Source organism: Cupressus sempervirens, chromosome 4 (assembly GCF_028749045.1).
Source record: "Cupressus sempervirens isolate cs-2001-9-10 chromosome 4, ASM2874904v1, whole genome shotgun sequence".
NCBI lineage: Eukaryota > Viridiplantae > Streptophyta > Pinopsida > Cupressales > Cupressaceae > Cupressus > Cupressus sempervirens.
In genome coordinates, this window is record NC_143121.1 from 16,817,523 (window position 1) to 16,835,494 (window position 17,972).

Here is a 17,972-nt window from a genome sequence, read left to right on the forward strand (position 1 = left end):
AAATTATATATGAATGGGAAAAATAAATGGCTTATAGATTTAGAAACTAGAATCATAGATGGATAATGTGGAATTGGTTTGAGATTATTTAAATTTTTTTTTGTGAAAGATATTTGATGCCCTAGGCAGGGTTACCAGTTTTGGTTCTGGTTTATGACAGAGAAAATGGGTCTTGGTTCAGAGTATGTAATTTATAATCTACTAATTGGATTAGTCTTATATTTGGATATGTTTTAGAATTACTAATTTGGAACAGTTACTCCAAAGGGTGTTTCAAGAAGATATTTAGAATTGAAGGTATGAACAATGCAATCAGACATAGAAATCTGATTGTGTGAGTCAAGATGTCATCTTTATTGGTGTATAATGTCAGGGTTCTTTGTTGTAATCTTTGAGATGTTCTTGGTTCCTTGAGGGTGTACCAGCCTATTGTGAATCCTTTGAGTTGAATTAAGATTTCTTGAAGATAAATATAGAGGGCTCTGCATCAGATTGGTATCAGAGCTCAGAAGATTCTGAGCGTGTAGATGGAAGATGATCTACACCAGGAAGTGTTGGGTTATTTTTGATTCTTGTTTTGAGGTTTGTGGTTGTAGAATGGTGCCGGTTTGCTCAGTTGCAATGGGTGGATAGGAGAGGTCTACCAAAGGATCATAGGAGATGATCTAGGGCCAGAGAGGATGGTCCTTTGTGTGTTGCCAATAGACTTTGGAGAGAGGCATGATGGGACTCCCAAGTGAGGGACAAGAGGTTGTGATGCAGCATGGAGGAGTGGACCAAGGGATGAGAAGCACCATAGAGGCAACTAAGATAAATCCATTGATGGGAGTCATTAGTGAAAGAGATAGGAAAGTGGAGGAGGCACCGATCCAATGATGATGGTGAAGAGGCAAAGGAAAAGATGAGGATTTTGATCTAATATTTTTTCTTCCAGGTTATTGATTCCATGTTTCCAAGGGACTTGGAAACTTTTCAAGGTTGGGAGTATGGTGCAGAGGCACCTAAATTTCAGGAAGACAAAGATATAAAAGCTAGAGAAGCCATTTGTAATAAGTTGTCAAAGGAGGTCTTAATATGATAAATAATATAAAAATGTTTATTTAATTGGTGAATGGATCTATTGGCATCCATATAAAGTCATTTGAGTCATAATGTTGGTCTAGGTTGCGTTTGTATGAAAGTTGAAATGTAAAAATGTATAAAATGCATAAAACATTGTCAAGAATGCAAAAGGGTCAAAAGAATGTGAAGGGTTAGTTTAAAGGGTGGTTTGGAAGTTATAACCAACTACAAAATCTATAAAAATGGATGTAAGGTCGAACCAAAGCATTAAGGAAAGGAATAGATACATTTTAAAACAAATTTGGTAATATTCTGAGTTGTTATTTTGATTGGTTTTCAGTTTTAGTGTTGGTTCTAGGTTTTGTACGGACATGTACAGCCTGGAAACCATGTAAAATTTGTATATTTGGATAGAGCAGTGAATAAAATTTCTTTTTGCTTTGCTTTTAATTTATTTTATGAAGAAATGAATAAGTTATGGGCATTTTGCTGATAATGGGTATTTGCAGATTTAAGATTTCCTGAATACAGTCATGTTGCAGCATGTGTTACAGACAAATTTTGGAGACTCAGGACCTCTAATAATATTCAATTGAAAGATATGTGAACTAAATTTCATTTCCAACTAGTTTGGATCATTTTAATTTAAAATTGTGAAAGTTATGAGCATTTTAGTGCAAACTGGTTTTTAAAGATATCCATTCAAGATGAAGGCAAGGATTTGTGCTTGAAAAATTATATATGAATGGGAACAATAAATGGCTTATAGATTTGGAAACTAGAATAATAGATGGATAAGGTGGAATTTTTTTGAGATTATTTAAATTTTTTTTGTGAAAGATATTTGATGCCCTAGGCAGGGTTACAAGTTTTGGTTCTGGTTTATGATAGAGAAAATGGGTCTTGGTTCAGAGTATGTAATTTATAAACTACTAATTGGATTGGTCTCATATTTGGATATGTTTTAGAATTAATAATTTGGAACAATTAATCCAAAGGGTTTTTCAAGAAGATATTTAGAATTTAATTTATGAACAATGCAATCAGACATAGCAATCTGATTGTGTGAGTCAAGATGTCGTCTTTATTGGTGTATAATGTCAGGGTTCTTTGTTGTAATTTTTGAGATGTTCTTGGTTCCTTGAGGGTGTACCAGCCTATTGTGAATCCTTTGAGTTGAACTAAGATTCCTTGAAGATAAATATAGAGGGCTCTGCATCAGATTGGTATCAGAGCTGAGAAGATTCTGAGCATGTAGATGGAAGATGATCTACACCAGGAAGTGTTGGGTTGTTTTGGATTCTTGTTTTGAGGTTTGTGGTTGTAGAATGGTGCCGGTTCACTCAGTTGCAATGGGTGGATAGGAGAGGTCTACCAAAGGATCATAGGAGATGATCTAGGGCCAGAGAGGATGGTCCTTTGTGTGTTGCTAGTAGACTGGGGAGAGAGGCATGATGGGACTCCCAGGTGAGGGACAAGAGTTTGTGATGCAACATGGAGGAGTGGACTGAGGGATGAGAAGCACCATAGAGGAAACCAACATAAATACATTGATGGGAGTCATTAGTGAAAGAGATAGGAAAGTGGAGGAGGCACCGATCCAATGATGATGGTGAAGAGGCAAAGGAAAAGATGAGGATTTTGATCTAATATTTTTTCTTGTAGGTTATTGATTCCATGTTTCCAAGGGAGTTGGAAACTTTTCAAGGTTGGGAGTATGGTGCAGAGGCACCTAAATTTCAGGAAGACAAAGATATAGAAGCTAGAGAAGCCATTTGTAATAAGTTGTCAAAGGAGGTATTAATATGATAAATAATGTAAAATTTTTTATTTAATTGGTGAATGGATCTATTGACATCCATCTAAAGTCATTTGAGTCATAATGTTGGTCTAGGTTGGGTTTGTATGAAAGTTGAAATGTAAAAATGTATAAAATGCATAAAACGTTGTCAAGAATGCAAAAGGGTCAAAAGAATGTGAAGGGTTAGTTTAAAGGGTGGTTTGGAAGTTATAACCAACTAAAAAATCTATAAAAATGGATCTAAGGTCGAACCAAAGCATTAAGGTAAGGAATAGATACATTTTAAAACAAATTTGGTAATATTCTAAGTTGTTATTTTGATTGGTTTTCAGTTTTAGTGTTGGTTCTAGGTTTTGTACGGACATGTACAGCCTGGAAACCATGTAAACTTTGTATATTTGGATAGAGCAGTGAATAAAATTTCTTTTTTTTTTGGTTTGAATTTATTTTATGAAGAAATGAATAAGTTATCGGCATTTTGGTGATAATGGGTATTTGCAGATTTAAGATTTCCTGAATACAGTCATGTTGCAGCATGTGTTACGGACAAATTTTGGAGACTCAGGACCTCTAATAATATTAATTTGAAAGATATGTGAAGTAAATTTCATTTCCAACTGGTTTGGATCATTTTAATTTAAAATTGTGAAAGTTATCAACATTTTAGTGGAAACTGATTTTTAAAGATATCCATTCAAGATGAAGGCAGGGATTTGTGCTTGAAAAATTATATATGAATGGGAACAATAAATGGCTTATAGATTTGGAAACTAGAATCAGAGATGGATAATGTGGAATTGGTTTGAGATTATTTAAATTTCTTTTTGTGAAAGATATTTGATGCCCTAGGCAGGGTTACCAGTTTTGGTTCTGGTTTATGATAGAGAAAATGGGTCTTGGTTCAGAGTATGTAATTTATAATCTACTAGTTAGATTGGTCTCATATTTGGATATGTTTTAGAATTACTAATTTGGAACAATTCCTCAAAAGGGTGTTTCAAGAAGATATTTAGAATTGAAGGTATGAACAATGCAATCAGACATAGAAATCTGATTGTGTGAGTCAAGATGTCGTCTTTATTGGTGTATAATGTCAGGGTTCTTTGTTGTACTCTTTGAGATGTTCTTGGTTCCTTGAGGGTGTACCAGCCTATTGGGAATCCTTTGAGTTGAACTAAGATTCCTTGAAGATAAATATAGAGGGCTCTACATCAGATTGGTATCAGAGCTTAGAAGATTCTGAGCGTGTAGATGGAAGATGATCTACACCAGGAAGTGTTGGGTTGTTTTGGATTCTTGTTTTGAGGTTTGTGGTTGCAGAGTGGTGCTGGTTCCCTCAGTTGCAATGGGTGGACAAGAGAGGTCTACCAAGGGATCATAGGAGATGATGTAGGGCCAGAGAGGATGGTCCTTTGTGTGTTGCCAATAGACTAGGGAGAGACGCATGATGGGACTCCCAGGTGAGGGACAAGAGTTTGTGATGCAGCATGGAGGAGTGGACTGAGGGATGAGAAGCACCATAGAGGCAACCGGCATAAATCCATTGATGAGAGTCATTAGTGAAAGAGATAGGAAAGTGGAGGAGGCACTGATTCAATGATGATGGTGAAGAGGCAAAGGAAAAGATGAGGATTTTGATCTAATATTTTTTCTTGCAGGTTATTGATTCCATGTTTCCAAGGGACTTGGAAACTTTTCAAGGTTGGGACTACGGTGCAGAGGCACCTAAATTTCAGGAAGACAAAGATATAGAAGCTAGAGAAGCCATTTGTAATAAGTTGTCAAAGGAGGTCTTAATATGATAAATAATGTAAATTTTTTTATTTAATTGGTGAATGGATCTATTGACATCCATCTAAAGTCATTTGAGTCATAATGTTGGTCTAGGTTGGGTTTGTATGAAAGTTGAAATGTAAAAATGTATAAAATGCATAAAATGTTGTCAAGAATGCAAAAGGGTCAAAAGAATGTGAAGGGTTAGTTTAAAGGGTGGTTTGGAAGTTATAACCAACTAAAAAATCTATAAAAATTGATGTAAGGTCGAACCAAAGAATTAAGGAAAGGAATAGATACATTTTAAAACAAATTTGGTAATATTCTGAGTTGTTATTTTGATTGGTTTTCAGTTTTAGTGTTGGTTCTAGGTTTTGTACGGACATGTACAGCCTGGAAACCATGTAAACTTTGTATATTTGGATAGAGCAGTGAATAAAATTTCTTTTTACTTTGGTTTGAATTTATTTTATGGAGAAATGAATAAGTTATGGGCATTTTGGTGATAATGGGTATTTGCAGATTTAAGATTTCCTGAATACAGTCATGTTGCAGCATGTGTTACGGACAAATTTTGGAGACTCAGGACCTATAATAATATTCATTTGAAAGATATGTGAAGTAAATTTCATTTCCAACTGGTTTGGATCATTTTAATTTAAAATTGTGAAAGTTATCAGCATTTTAGTGGAAACTGATTTTTAAAGATATCCATTCAAGATGAAGGCAGGGATTTGTGCTTGAAAAATTATATATGAATGGGAAAAAGAAATGGCTTATAGATTTGGAAACTAGAATCAGATATGGATAACGTGGAATTGGTTTGAGATTATTTAAATTTCGTTTTGTGAAAGATATTTGATGCCCTAGGCAGGGTTACCAGTTTTGGTTCTGGTTTATGACAGAGAAAATGGGTCTTGGTTCAGAGTATGTAATTTATAATATACTAATTTAATTGATCTCATATTTGGATATGTTTTAGAATTACTACTTTGGAACAATTCCTCCAAAGGGGTTTTCAAGAAGATATCTAGAATTGAATTTATGAACAATGCAATCAGACATAGAAATCTGATTGTGTGAGTCAAGATGTCGTCTTTATTGGTGTATAATGTCAGGGTTCTTTGTTGTAATTTTTGAGATGTTCTTGGTTCCTTGAGGGTGTACCAGACTATTGGGAATCCTTTGAGTTGAACTAAGATTCCTTGAAGATAAATATAGAGGGCTCTGCATCAGATTGGTATCAGAGCTCAGAAGATTCTGAGCGTGTAGATGGAAGATGATCTACACCAGGAAGTGTTGGGTTGTTTTGGATTCTTGTTTTGAGGTTTGTGGTTGCAGAATGGTGCCGGTTCACTCAGTTGCAATGGGTGGACAGGAGAGGTCTACTAAAGGATCATAGGAGATGATCTAGGGCCAGAGAGGATGGTCCTTTGTGTGTTGCCAATAGACTGGGGAGAGAGGCATGATGGGACTCCCAGGTGAGGGACAAGAGGTTGTGATGTAGCATGGAGGAGTGGACTGAGGGATGAGAAGCACCATAGAGGTAACCAACATAAATCCAATGATGGGAGTCATTAGTGAAAGAGATAGGAAAGTGGAGGAGGCACCGATCCAATGATGATGGTGAAGAGGAAAAGGAAAAGATGAGGATTTTGATCTAATATTTTTTCTTGCAGGTTATTGATTCCATGTTTCCAAGGGACTTGGAAACTTTTCAAGGTTTGGAGTATGGTGCAGAGGCACCTAAATTTCAGGAAGACAAAGATATAAAAGCTAGAGAAGCCATTTGTAATAAGTTGTCAAAGGAGGTCTTAATATGATAAATAATGTAAAAATGTTTATTTAATTGGTGAATGGATCTATTGACATCCATCTAAAGTCATTTGAGTCATAATGTTGGTCTAGGTTGGGTTTGTATGAAAGTTGAAATGTAAAAATGTATAAAATGCATAAAACGTTGTCAAGAATGCAAAAGGGTCAAAAGAATGTGAAGGGTTAGTTTAAAGGGCGGTTTGGAAGTTATAACCAACTAAAAAATCTATAAAAATGGATGTAAGTTCGAACCAAAGCATTAAGGAAAGGAATAGATACATTTTAAAACAAATTTGGTAATATTCTGAGTTGTTATTTTAATTGGTTTTCAGTTTTAGTGTTGGTTCTAGGTTTTGTACGGACATGTACAGCCTGGAAACCATGTAAACTTTGTATATTTGGATAGAGAAGTGAATAAAATTTCTTTTTGATTTGTTTTGAATTTATTTTATGAAGAAATGAATAAGTTATGTGCATTTTGGTGATAATGGGTATTTGCAGATTTAAGATTTCTTGAATACAGTCATGTTGCAGCATGTGTTATGGACAAATTTTGGAGACTCATGACCTCTAATAATATTCATTTGAAAGATATGTGAAGTAAATTTCATTTCCAACTGGTTTGGATCATTTTAATTTAAAATTGTGAAAGTTATGAGCATTTTAGTTGAAACTGGTTTTTAAAGATATACATTCAAGATGAAGGTAGGGATTTGTGCTTGAAAAATTATATATGAATGGGAACAATAAATGGCTTATATATTTGGAAACTATAATCATAGATGGATAATGTGGAATTGGTTTGAGATTATTTAAATTTTTTTTTGTGAAAGATATTTGATGCCCTAGGCAGGGTTACCAGTTTTGGTTCTGGTTTATGATAGAGAAAATGGGTCTTGGTTCAGAGTATGTAATTTATAATCTACTAATTGGATTGGTCTCATATTTGGATATGTTTTAGAATTAATTATTTGGAACAATTCATCCAAAGGGTTTTGCAAGAAGATATTTAGAATTGAAGTTATGAACAATGCAATCATACATAGCAATCTGATTGTGTGAGTCAAGATGTCGTCTTTATTGGTGTATAATGTCAGGGTTCTTTGTTGTAATATTTGAGATGTTCTTGGTTCCTTGAGGGTGTACCAGCCTATTGTGAATCCTTTGAGTTGAACTAAGATTCCTTGAAGATAAATATAGAGGGCTCTGCATCAAGAAATTTCCTTTCCATTTGCTATCTAGAACAAGGTAACACCCCTAGTTGCAAGGAAGCTCTTTGATCCAATAGTCTTACAATCAACACTGAATGTCCTTTAAACTAAGTCTTTCTTGGTGATGTCTTGTATTTTAACCAATGTTCAAATTTTGAAGGGCCCATTATGAAAGTCTAGGTTTAACTAATGTAATTAGGGTTTGTATTTTCATGTTGTAGTGATCTTCCTAGAAAAAACCCTAATTTTATGTCCATATACATATTTTTGATGTCTTATCACTCTTGTTTTAAATAAATGTGTTAAAGATTTCACACTTTAAAAGGAAAATTGGAAATTTTAGTTGTGGTGTTGTGATCAATACTCATCTCTATATCTCTACCTTGCTAAAGATTTCACACTTTAAAAGGAACATTGGAAATTTAAGTTGTGATGTTGTGCTAAAGATTTCACACTTTAAAAGGAACATTGGAAATTTATGTTGTGATGCTGTGATCAATACTCATCTCTATATCTCTACCTTGTTAAGCTTCAGTTTTTCCTAAGGCATGATGAGGCGACATGATTAGATGGGCAATTTTTGTAGATTAGCAATGTAAAGAATGTTGTTAGTGAAAATAAGTGAGACCCTCAAACATGGTTAATTTTTTTGGAGAAGTTAATGTTAATGCTTGTCATGATGTCCAAGAGGAAGTGATGAAATTATGAATGATAGTTATGTTGGATATAATTGTTAATTGTGTAGTGTCCTTGATGTTGCACAAATGTCATATCAGTAATCAGATAGAGTCAATCGAGCTCCCAAGGTTAACAAAGGAAAGTTAATGTCTACCGAGCTTCCAAGGTTAACAAAGGAAAGTTAATGTCTACCGAGCTCCCAAGGTTAACAAAGGAAAGTTAATGTCTATCGAGCTCCCAAGGTTAAAAAAGGAAAATTAATGTCTACCAAGCTTCCAAGGTTAACAAAGGAAAATTAATGTCTACTGAGCTTCCAAGGTTAACAAAAGAAAATTAATGTCTACCGAGCTTCCAAGGTTAACAAAGGAAAGTTAATGTCTACCAAGCTCCCAAGGTTAACAAAGGAAAGTTAATGTCTACCAAGCTCTCAAGGTTCACAAAGGAAATTTAATGTGTACCGAGCTCACTTGGTCTCCAAAGGATTTTTGCAGGATTTCCAGTGTTTAACGAGTTTCACTTGGTTAACACTAGAAAACCATTCTGGAGTAGTGGTTATCAAGCTGGGTCGGCCAGCAAAGGATTTTACTATTTTGATATTAAGTTTAATTGTGTCATGTGGTCAACTGATGTCATGATTTTTTTTTTGTTATTGTAACCTATATTTAAGCCGACTTGATAATCTGAAAGGTATATATATATAGATGTTCAAGTTGTGAATTGGAGTGAGAGTGAATATATGGATGAGGATGAAATAAGAAAATATTGAGCAAATTTTGATGAAAGATTAGATATCTTGGAGGAGCTGCAAAGTTGTATTCAATCAGTAAGGATTCAATAAAGAAGAAAAGAGACCTGTAATTACAAAAAGATAAGTTGCATATCATTCAGGTCACTTCATTGTTGCTTTCTAATCATTATAACAGTGAATCTAAAATCTCTTAATAGAGTTGGTTTAATAGCCATTTTGTAAATCCTCTAACAAGGTGACAGTTCAGTTGAATTGTTCTCAAGACCTCTAACCAAGCCACTCCTAATAGGGTGATTAAATCCTCTAACAAGGTCAAACCTAACAGTGTGTTTTGTAACCTTTAACACGGTTGGCTCCTAACAGGGCTCACTTCAGAACAGTGAAAATTGGTGACTAGTTACTTGGTCATTTTTTCCACATTGGGTTTCCATGTTAAATCTGGTGTCTCCTGTGTTCATTTATGTTAATCTTTGCAAGAATATTAATGACTATGAATGCTAGATAATCAGTAATTAGTTAATCTACTAAGTTACAATATTCTTGCATTATTTACCAGGTATCAGTAGTAAGTAAAGACATCTAAGGGATTTATTTTTGGAATTGAATTTTGTGGTAACTAATTCACCCCTCTCCTCTTAGTTATTTCATCTATATTTCAACAATTGGTATCAGAGCTTTTGGTGCTTGTAGGACAAGATTTCAAGGATCTAAGCCAAAGATTAGGATGTCTTATAAGAGAAAAATTTCAAGACTTAACAGGGACAACTTCTCAGCATGGCAAGGGTTGATGAGATTTCGTCTAGCTTCTATTGGAGATACAAGACTAAAATACCTTGATGAAAAATATGCAGAACCAGCTGGTACACTATTTGTCAATGATATTGCTGAAAAGAAGACCCACAATATTATGATGATAGATATAGAATCTACTCTAAGTTATGAAGAATTTGATGACATCAAAGACTGCAAATCTACTTTTGAAATGTGGGAAAAGATGAAAGAAATCTATGGAGGAAATGATAATGTAAGAAGAGCTAAAGCTGAAAGTTTGAGAGGACAATTTGATCAGATGAGGATGAGAGAGGATGAAAACATTGCAAAATATGTTGAAAGAGTCAAAGCATGTGTCAGTGCAATCAAAGCATCTGGAGGAGATATCAAGGAACAAACAGTTATAAGTAAAGTTCTTAGAACTCTACTTCCCATCTATGCAATTAGAGTTTCTGCAATTCAAGAAAGAAGATGTGAAGCAAATCATAAGATAAATCTAGAGGCCATAGTTGGAAGATTAAGTGCATTTCAACTAGGCAACTTTGATAACTATGTTCCAGCTTCCAAAAACATTGAGTCAACATTTGAAGCCAAGATTTCACTCAAAAAGAAAAGTAAAAAGAAAAAGGAATCTCAGTCAAAAAGTGAAGATGAATCAGACCAAAGTTCAGACAGTGATCTTGAGGTGATTGAAGCTCTACTAGCAAGGAAATATTCTAGAGGTAGAGGAAAATATAAAGGTAAAGTTCCTCTAATCTATTTTTCATGTGAAGAAGTTGGTCATATTGCTGCTAGGTGCCCAAACATGCAGAACAAAGATGACAAAAAAGGTTACAAGTACAATGGCAAGAAAGACTTCAAATCATTTAAGGATAAAGGTAAGAAAATATGTTTTATGGCTAAAGATTCTAATGATTCTAATGATGAAGAAGAAGATAGAATTGTCTACATTGCTGTGAAAGATGCATTTGATAATGATGAAGAAATGGCACTCATTTCTCATATGAGCAAAAATGATACATGGATCATAGATAGTGGTTGTTCTCATCACATGATTGGTGATAAAACTAACTTTGAATACTTTGAAGGCTATGATGGTGGCAGTGTAAGATTTTGTAACAATGAACCTTGCTATATAAAAGGAAGAGGAAAAATCTCTCTAACGAAAGAACTTATATGTGATAATGCCTATTGGGTAGAAGGACTAAAGCATAATTTGTTGAGTGTGGCACAACTACTCAATAATGGATTCAAAGTAGAATTCATGCATGTAAAAGAAAAATGGGTGGATGACAAAGGAAAACTTATTGGATTAGGCACTCAAACAAAAGGTAACTTATTTTATCTTGAACTTGGTGACTGTTCATGTTTTATTGCTCAAGTTGAAGAAAGTTGGTTATGGCATAAAAGGTTGTGTCACGTAAATTTTGATAACTTGGCAAAGATAAGAAAATTCAAGAAAGTGAGAGGCATTCCTAACATAAAGAAACCTGAGGTTAGTTTATGAAAGAATTGTTAGATTGGTAAAATGGGAAAGACTAGTTTTAAAAGTAAAAACTATTAGTCTGAAGATATATTAGAAATTGTGCATACTTATTTATGCGGACCCATTGGAATTGAAAGCTATACTCGAGAAAAGTTCTTCATTCTTTTTGTTGATGATTACTCAAGAATGATGATTGTCATGTATCTAAGAAAAAAATTAGAAGCATTTGAGAAATTCAAATGGTATTTGGATAGAGTAGAAAAAGAAACAGGAAAAAGATTGAAATGCTTGAGGTCAGATAGAGGAGGAGAATTCATTTCACATGAGTTCAATAACTTTTGCATTGAAAGAGGAATCAAAAGACAAGTATCAGCCCTTGGAACTCTTGAAAAAAATGGAATAGCTGAAAGGAGGAATAGATCTATCATGGATTGTGCAAGAACCTTAATGATTGAAAAGAACATTGCTATCAAATACTGGAAGGAGGCTATTAGCACTGTAGTTCATACCTTGAACTGAGTATAGCTTAAAAATGATTCATTCAAAACTCCCTATGAGCTATGCTATGGCTATAAACCTAATGTAAGTTATCTAAAAGTATTTGAAAGTAAATGTTACATTTTGAAAGAATCTAGAAAAGGAAAATTTGATGTAAAAGGTGATGAAGGAATATTTTTTGGATACTCTTGCAAAAGTAAAACATATAGATGTTTGAACTTGTCTACTTACAAAGTCATAGAAAGTGCACAAGTAAAAGCTGATGAGTTTGTAGAAAGGACTGAAGAAGAAAGCAAAAAAGAACCAGAAAATTATAGAAGGTTTGTTTTTACTGAACCTGATACAGTACCAGTTAATTAGGAATCTTCTACTCCTAAGTCATTAGTAACTGAGTTACAGGTAGTTCAAACCAAGCTACAACAACTCGAGTTATATTCAGATGCTACCAAGCAAGTTTCTATTGAGTCTAAAGGACCCAAGCCAATATCTACCAAGCCAAAATAGCTAGAACCTAAAATTGAAGTACAAGAGGATAACAATAAAATTCTCTCAAAAGGCAAGGAACCTGTATTAGCAAAATATGTCAAGAGACATCATTCAGTAGATCAGATCATTGGAGACAAATCTAAAGGAACCATGACAAGAAGCAAGTTGAAAGGTACTTGTTTACTTGCTGATTTTGAACCTAGAAATATTAATGATGCATTGGAAAGTGATAGTTAGATTAAGGCTATGAATGAAGAGATAGAACAGATAGAGAAAAACAAGACATGGACTCTTGTACCTAGGCCTAAAGATAATAATGTGATTGGAACTAAGTGGATATTCAAAAACAAGTTGGATGAAGATGGTAAGGTATCAAGAAACGAAGCAAGACTAGTATACAAAGGTTATGCTCAAGAAGAAGGAATAGACTATGGAGAAACTTTTTCTCCTATTGCAAGATTGGAAGGAGTCAGAACCTTACTAGCATATGCTACACACAAAGGATTCAAAGTTTATCAGATGGATGTCAAGTCAGCATTCCTCAATGGTATATTGGATGAAGAGGTTTACATTGAACAACCTGAAGGTTTTGTTGATCTAGATAAGAAGAACATGGTCTACAAATTACACAAGGCATTGTATGGTCTGAAACAAGCCCCTAGAGCATGGTATGAAAGATTTCATAACTATCTTATTTAGATTGGTTTTCAAAGAACTAATGATAACAGTAGCTTGTATATAAAGGAAGGACCATATAATAAGATTTTTTTGGCATAAATATTTGTAGATGATACTATTTTCACAGGGAATGATGATCTATGCAAAGAATTTTTAGAGAAAATGAACAAGGAATTTGAAATGTCTATGTTTGATGAAATCAAATTCTTTGTTGGTCTTCAAATTTAGCAAAATAAAAATGGTATCTACATCACTCAATCAAAATACATCAAGGAGATATTGAAAAAGTCTGGTATGGAAGATTGTAAACCAGTTGGGACTCCTATGTGTACTGGATTAAAAATTACCAAGGAAGATGAATCAAAAGAAGTAGATCAAACATTGTATAGATCTATGATTGGAAAGTTGCAGTATGTAGTTCATACTAGGCTTGCCCTTGCAGTTGGTACTGTAGCAAGATTTTCAGCAAAACCAAGAGAAAATCACATGATGGGAATCAAAAGAATAATGAGATATTTGAAAGGAACTAAAGATTATGGTTTATGGTACAAATTTAGAGGTAATCTAGATTTGAAAGTGTTTACTGATGCTGATTGGGTAGGAAATCTTGATGATATAAAAAGTACAAGTGAAGGAAAATTCTTTATTGGAAAGAGATTAGTTTCTTGGACAAGAAAAAAAAAAAATTGTACATCCCAATCTATAGCAGAGGCATAGTATGTTGTTGCAATAGTAAACTATTCTAATATTGTTTGGTTTAAATAGTTGTTGGGAGGCATGAAAGTAGAAATCAAAGAACCAATTGTTATGTTCTGTGATAATACAAGTGCAATCAACATATCTAAGAATCCGGTGATGCATTCCAAAACCAAGAACATTGCAATAAAATATCATTTTGTCAGAGAATTATTGCAAGACAAGGAGATCAGATTGGAATATGTTCATACAAAAGAACAAATTGCTGACATATTCAAAAATCCATTACCTAAGGATGCATTCTTGTATCTAAGAGGTAAGTTAGGGGTCACTCCCCTATCTGAAGTTCACTAAAATAAAGTTTTAGTGATGCATCAACACATATCAAGTAAAAAATGTATCAGTTGATGCAACATAATCAGGACATATTGCATATGAATCAGTACTCAAGGTACATTAAAATTCATTTGAGTTGTGTTGTCTTTGGCATGTGTTGTCAAAGAGGGAGAGTTTTACCATTATATCTTTCTGAAATTTGTTTGAGAGGAAGAGTTTGCTATGGAATTCCTTCATAGAGGGAGATTACTAAAAGAGGGAGAGTTTTCTATCTAATAAAGAAAGTTGTCTTGATAGAAAAAGACTTGTTAGAAGACTTGCTAGACTTGTTTTTAAATTTTATTTTTCTATGACATGTTGTGTTGCCATCAATGCCAAAGAGGGAGATTTTTGGGTAGAATTGTTAATTGTGTATTGTCCTTGATGTTGCACAAATGTCATATCAGTCATCAGATAGAGTCAACTGAGCTCCCAAGGTTAACAAAGGAAAGTTAATGTCTACCAAGCTTCCAAGTTTAACAAAGGAAAATTAATGTCTACCGAGCTTCCAAGGTTAACAAAGGAAAGTTAATGTCTACCGAGCTCCCAAGGTTAACAAAGGAAATTTAATGTCTATCGAGCTCCCAAGGTTCACAAAGGAAAGTTAATGTCTATCGAGCTCACTCAGTCTCCAAAATATTTTTGCAAGGTTTGTAGTGTTTATCGAGTTTCACTTGGTTAACACTAGAAAATCATTCTAGAGCAATGGTTACTGAGTTGGGTCAACCAGGAAAGGATTTTACTATTTTGATATTAAGTTTAATTATGTTATGCGACCAACTGATGTAATGATTTTTTTAAAGTTATTGTAACCTATATTTAAGCCGACTTGATAATCTGAAAGGTATATATATAGATGTTTAAGTTGTGAATTGGAGTGAGAGTGAATATATGGATGAGGATGAAATAAGAAAATATTTAGCAAATTCTGATGAAGGATTAGATATCTTGGAGGAGATACAAAGTTGTATTCAATTAGTAAGGATTCAATAAAGCAGAAAAGAGATCTATAATCAAAAAAAGATAAGTTGCATATCATTCAAGTCACCTCATTATTGCTTTCTAATCATTGTAACAGTGAATCTAAAATCTCTTAATAGAGTTGGTTTAATAGCCATTTTGTAAATCCTCTAACAAGGTGATAGTTTAGGATAATTGTTCTCAAGACCTCTAACTAGGCCACTCCTAAGAGGGTGATTAAATCATCTAACAAGGTCAAACCTAATAGTGTGTTTTGTAACTTTTAATAGGGCTGGCTCCTAATAGGGCTCACTTCAAAATAGTGAAAATTGGTGACTAGTTACTTGGTGATTTTTTTCATATTGGGTTTCCACGTTAAATCTGGTGTCTCCTGTGTTCATTTATCTTAATCTTTGCAAGCATATTAATGACTATGAATGCTAGATAATCAATAATTAGTTAATCTACTGAGTTACAGTATTCCTACACTATTTACCAAGTATCAGTAGTAAGTAAAGACATCTAAGGGATTTATTTTTTGAATCGAGTTTTGTGGTAATTGATTCACCCCTCCCCTCTCAGTTACTTCATCTATATTTCAACAGGTTAAGCATAGGATCAAGGTGGTTTAATTAAAAAAACTATGACACAAAGAATCAAGTCAACCATCATTCCTTCAACTTAGATCAATGACTCCAAATGAATTTTGGCCCAATTTTGGGCCACAATAATCTTGTATTCACATATTCTCTAGAAAGAGGACATGTGGAATACTTGATGCAACATCTATTATGGCATCAATATCCTTAATAAATATTACACACTATTTGATCAAAAGGGATCAAATGACCCCAGTCATATTTGAAGCCTAAATGTTTAAGGACAAAAAGCTTTTGAGAAAGTTTCTAGAAAAATTACACTTGTCCACACTAAAATCCATTTTAGACCAAAAATTAAAAGCATCAAAATTGACATGAAAACTCATTCAAAGTTATTCTTTGTTGCAAAGTGAACATGCAAGAGGCTCCATGTGTCAAAATCTTGTGGAACCGCAAGCTAGAGTTGTCAGAGATGAGGCCATGCCATGGCAAAGCACCTAGGTGTAATATGAAAAGTTTGGTGATAGGGATTAGGCAACTGATAATAGAAGGCCTCATGTCAAGAAGAGTCAAACAGGGTTTGATTAAGCTTAGAAAGGGCCTAATTTTAATTCAAATATATGAATATTATATATAAATAGAAAGAGGAAAGATGAGAGATGCTTTGTAGGAGCATCAAGATGAGATTTCAAGTGGACACTTGTCATGTGTAGATTAGGTCTAAGATTCATCATTCTTCTATATCTTTCTCTTTTCTCTCATTGTAGCGGGGTTACTTCTAGTCTATTGAAAAGAGATGATACTATCCTCATTCTAGGTGGCATGGAGCTAAAGAATGTAACTAATGTAATAAAGGCATATAGAGCTAAATGTGAAAAATTTCAATATGTGACAAATGACAAATTTCACCCCTTCTTTCTCTCTCTTTTCATAATATTTTTTCCATAGGTGGAATTCTCCTCATAGGATAAGGCTTTGTAATGGATGACTAATTAGTCAGTCCTATTTTTAGAATACATCTATGCTCTTTGTGGTAATCATGAAATGTAACTAAAATTTTTTAAAGGGCCTATAAATATAACCTTTTGAGAAGTAAATAAGATTAGAAAATTTTTGTTTTGCGGAAACCCCTATAGCTAGGACTACTATGTGAGACTCTGCATCTATATTTTAGCTTTTCCATTTATGTTAGTTTAGTTTTAGCTCTTGCATGGGCTTTGGAATGAAATGTGTTGTTAATACAAACTATGGGATTACAATAAACTTGGTTTTATTTCTTTCTTTTTAGTGGTTATAAGATATATTTCCTTCATTTGTAGTACTATCATTTCCTCTATTCTATACAAGTTAGTGTGTGTGCATTTATGTTGTTGTGTGAGAAATTCCCAATTTTCTTGATGTAATATATTCAGTAGGAAATGAATAGTTATTTTGAAATCATAGTTACTTGGGAAATCTAATAACTTCTTAGTCAAAATTCCTCTCCTTATATAGTATGCATTTTTAGGTAGTCATGCATTACTACATTTTGTATTCAATAGTTTAAAGAGATTACATTTAGGTTTTGAAAGACCTTAAAAGTGACGCATATGCATTCATAGTTGTGGGGGTTGTGAGTCATAATCTTCAATCTACCTTGTTGGCCTATGTCTTTGTATGTGCCTTATGAGTGCCCTACAAAAGAGAAACCAAAGCCCTTTGTGTTGATCTAGTAGTCTTAAATTAAAACCGTAGTTCAATTTCCTAAAAGATAGGTTAGAACCCTTGTTTTGTACCCTAATTTTCAAAAAGGGTCAGTGTTTTCAAAGTTTGCATGAGAAGTATATTATTTTTGAGTTTTTATTTTGTCATAAAAGATAACTTTTTTTTTTGTGTTTCGTGATTTAAACCTTATATTCTCTAAACAATCATTGGCTAGGGTCATATTTCTTGTTTTTTAAAGCATGGTCTTTGTCAGCCGTTGATCTTGGAAAGATCAATGAATAGCACTTGCCCACATTCTAGAGATGGAAGAGACTTAAGTAAAGTGGGCAAGCACATTTGTGCCATGTAGCTCTTGCCAACATTGGAAACTCAGTGCACTACAAAGTCTGTAGATTGTTAGGTTTGTCAAGCCCTTTTTGTAGATTTATTAGTACCTATCAGCACACATTTTTCCTATGATGTTATTGGGTGTCTTTTTAATGTAGATGTTACTTTGTGATCAACAGTCATGCATCATAGATCTTGGTAAGATTTATGGAGAGTGCTTCCTCGCATTATGAAGATGCATGATAGTTACACAAAGTGGGGAAGCACCAACAAGACATGTAGCACATAGTTATGTCATGGACCC